Raw genomic sequence first — 4,308 nt, forward strand, 5'->3', positions numbered from 1 at the left:
CCCTACAGCACTTCTTCATGCATTAGTCGAGTCCATGCCACGTAGTGTTGCGGCACTTCTGCGTGCTCGCGGGGGCCCTACACGATATTAGGCAGGTGTAGCTATTTCTTTGGTTCTTCAGTGTGGCATACTCTGCTACAGTCCGTCTGTCGTGTAAAACTGAACAAACTTTCAGCAAGAGTAGATAGACAAAACGCAAATGCAAACGCGAACCCTCCCCCTGGATTCGACAACGCCAAATCTGCAAATGTGTAGAATCAGAGACAATAATTTCTAGAATCAGGTAAGAATTCTGTCTTCTTCTTTTGCTTCTTTGGCGTTTGTCCCATCTGGTTGCAGGGTCCGGTGAGTGCATTCACTGGCTCCTCTTTGCTCGATCGTGGGCCAACTGGATGAAGATTCACAGTCTTCAGGCCACTGTGCGGAGTATCGGCCCATTTGTGTCTCGGTCGTCCATTGGGCCTCTGCCCTGTGACTTCCATGTGTGGGCAGCCTTTGCTATATCATCGTCTTTAGGTGCACAATGTGCCCAATCCATCACAGACAGCATTCTCACATTTTCTTATATATCGGTGCTACTTTAAAACATTTCCAGATGGCGTCGTTCGAACCGGATCCAACTGTCCATCTAAGCATCCCGTCTCCACGACTCCCAGTCGTAGCTGTCAGCACTCGGTCCCATAGAGAGCGACGGGACGAATGACTGACTCATGGACTGTCCAGTAGATCTTTGACTTCCGACGTTCTTAACCCGTCTGTAACAGGTAACTCCTGTTGTCATTCGCCACTTCATCCAGGCTGACTGCGTCCTTACGGTGACCTCGTCTGTGAGTTGGCCAGCGCTGGAGATAAAAGAACTGAGATATTTAAGGTCTGTTGTAACTAACCAGTTACTACGGGTTATTCCTTATTATTGGGAATGGAAATACTTATTGCTTATGAAATTAACTTGAGAAGATTAGGGTCGCCACCGACACTAACCATACAACTAATCGAAGGTTTGGTCGAGTCGGAAAATAAATTAATTTGATCACAGACCAAAAACTCACAAAAATGCATACGTTGTGAGGTCGCTCACAGCGGATACGATGTAATTAATAGTATTGCCTGTGCACTGTTCACGACAATCAAACATTTAAAATAAAATAGAAAATGCATGAACACTGCATAAGATCAGCTCCCAGCAACACACCTGGAAATATGACTTAATCTAAAGCATTTGTTATAAAATACAAGAGGAGACTAGTCACTGGACTTGTGCATAAGGAAACGCATTGGATGTGCTAACGGGAAAGCTACGAGGTGAGTGGCTTAGGTGCAAAAACGTAATCTAGGAACGCAAGAGAAAATTGTAGGTAAAATCATTTATTCCTAAGATAAGGACGTGAGGCACATACACGATTCCTGATAACACGTGGTTTGTGGAGACGCAATTTCTAGGTATAGTGCCCAAATTGCAACAATATCACATCACACAATCATGTTAACATTATCTAAAACAAACATGCGGTCGGACAGTTAGTGATGCCGGTAGCCCAACAACTATAATGTTCTACCACGTGGTTGGCTCCCCACGGACGAAAGACACATAAAGCTCTCGCGTTTCTAGGCGCGCAGTCCGGAACCGCGCGACTGCTACGGTCGCAGGTTCGAATCCTGCCTCGGGCATGGATGTGTGTGATGTCCTTAGGTTAGTTAGGTTTAAGTAGTTCTAAGTTCTAGGGGACTGATGACCACAGCTGTTAAGTCCCATAGTGCTCAGAGCCATTTGAACCATTTGAACACATAAAGCAAGGAAAATTTACGAAAAGGCAAGGCTCTAAATATTTAGAAAGGTGAAAGCTTATGCAGGCACAGCTGAAGGCAAACAGACATTCATACAGAAACGAGTGCTCACTTCTTATCGACACCTTTGTGTGGCGCTCTTCCGGCGGATCCAAGTCTGCTACAGAAATTTGTTAAAAGAAAAATCTGCCGAAGTTTTGCATTCCTTGCTGCGACAAGGCAAAGCAATCTTTCAGATTTGAAAAGCGAGACCAAAAGCTAACAGCTCTCCCCTCGCCAAGTAACAGCGCGCCACGCGGTCAGTCTAACTCACCCTTCTTCGACTGGAGCACAGCTGTGGACGCTTCCCGTACCGGCGGCAGACTGCCCCCTTTTTCCTCTCCAGCCTCCTCCACCACGCTCCGCGTGGACAGGAAAGCCCAAAGATACCATTTCCGCCACCAACCTAACGCAGGTGGATTTCTCCCAAGTAGCGCAAACCTCTTTGCCTACTTGACCACAACGCGAGTTGGCTATTCTGTACCAGTGCTGCTGAATCTGTACGACCATCGCAGACTTTCTGCAGCAGACTACGCCACCGTCTAGCAACGTGACACACAACCACATTCATTCAATCACGCCACTATGAGAGTAAAGAGAAGAGAGAAACAAGGAAAAGAAAGAGAAATAATTGTGAAATTGGGCTGCCGGACTAATGAAAGGTGGCTACAGGACCCTTTAACTGTCACTCGTGATTGGTCTTCAACATAACAGTTGCTCCTCACAGCTTCTTGTGGATCTAATGTCATGTACTCAGTTTTATTATTTTAATTTTTTTCCCCGCAGGCCACAGCTACAGCTGGATCTATGCATCTATTTCAGTACCCAGCGAGCCACCTGAGAGTATGTGGCGGAGGTTACTTATGGTCCAAATAAATGATCCCCCCTGTTTTGTTCCACTTGCGAATAGCGCGTGGGGAAGAAAAATTATCGGCAAGCCTCCGTATTTGCTCTAATTTCTCGAATTTTCTCGTCGAGTTCATTTCTCGAGACGTATATTGGGGGGAAGTAGTATGTTGTCCGACTCTTCCCGGATAGTAGCTACTCTCTCGAGATTTCAGTAACAAACCTCTCAGTGGTGCACAACGCCTCTCTTGTAGTATCTGCCACTGCGTTTCGTTGAACTTCTCTGCAATGCTCTTGTGCCGACGAAATGAACCCGTGACGAAACGCGCCGCTCTTCGTCGCATCTTCTCTACCTGTTGTAGCTGGACACCCTCAGCCAGCATTACTTTTACTCTACAGTAGTTGTAGATACTATATTAGTTTTCGAATTTTGGACAGCTATATATTATCTCAGTTCCTTTTTTGAAAACTTTCATATAATTTTATACACAGTATGTTATATTTCAAGCTACAATTTATGAAAAGGAATTACTTTACAAAACATTTTAGTTTCGATGTTATAGTTCTGACTGTACAGTTAAAATTATTTTTTCAGAAGCATTTGAAATTACGAATTATTTGCAGTCTTTAAATTTCTGTTATTAATTCCACAATCCTGTACTGTTTACTATTTTTATTTCTGGATTCATTTATGAAATAATAGTCGAAATTAATAATATAATGAAAACTTGTAGGAATTCATATGTTAAGAAAAATTGTAAGCCGTTTGGAATATTGTTATTTCCGCAGAGTGTTAGAGTTGTAAGCTTGCGTCTGATGTGATGGGACATATTTATGTATAATAGGTGCAAGCAATGTAATTTCGGCTTTGGTAATGTGAAAAATCAAAATACTCTATGATTTACTAAAATGTGAGAAACACAGTGCAAAATATATTTACGTAAAAAATTCTGTAATTGCTATCTTCCAATTTATTTAGTTCCAACCCCCCCGTGGGGCCCTGATGTTAGATTTTCAGCTTCAAGAATCAGAGTCCTAAAGAAAAGAAATGGCGCCATCTCAACATGACAAGTTAAATAAACTTGAAAGTTTATTGCAATCTACGCTCCTCTCAAATCTTCATAACAGACTTTGCTTATTAATTACTTGGACTGGACAATGTTTAATGTGGACATTAGATGGAAGAAGGAATTAGGCGGGAGATTACACTCTTCTATGAGTCCTACCTGGTAAGTGTCCCACATTGATGAACAATCTGTCGAACAAGCATCTCATAAGCCACTTCTTTAGGGGATGTTACATTTTCTTAAAATTCTTCCTATGAATCTTAGTCTCGCACCTGATTTTTCTGCTGTTTATTTTATGTGATCATTCCATTTAAGATGAATGTGGACAGTCGCTCCTAAATATTTTGTGGTAGATACTGTTTTCAGCTATGTGCTGTCAATAATGAAGTTATACAGCAATGGATTTCTCTTTCTGTGTATGCGCAATATGTTACGTTTCTAGGCTTTCAAGGTCAACTGGCAGAGCCTGAACGATTCTTCAATTCTCTACAGGTCATTCTGCAAATCGATACTGTCTTCTGGCGGTGCTACTTCCTTACTGACAACCATATCATCTCCAAAGTCTCAACAA

Source organism: Schistocerca cancellata, chromosome 12, assembly GCF_023864275.1.
Source record: "Schistocerca cancellata isolate TAMUIC-IGC-003103 chromosome 12, iqSchCanc2.1, whole genome shotgun sequence".
NCBI classification, from domain to species: Eukaryota; Metazoa; Arthropoda; class Insecta; order Orthoptera; family Acrididae; genus Schistocerca; species Schistocerca cancellata.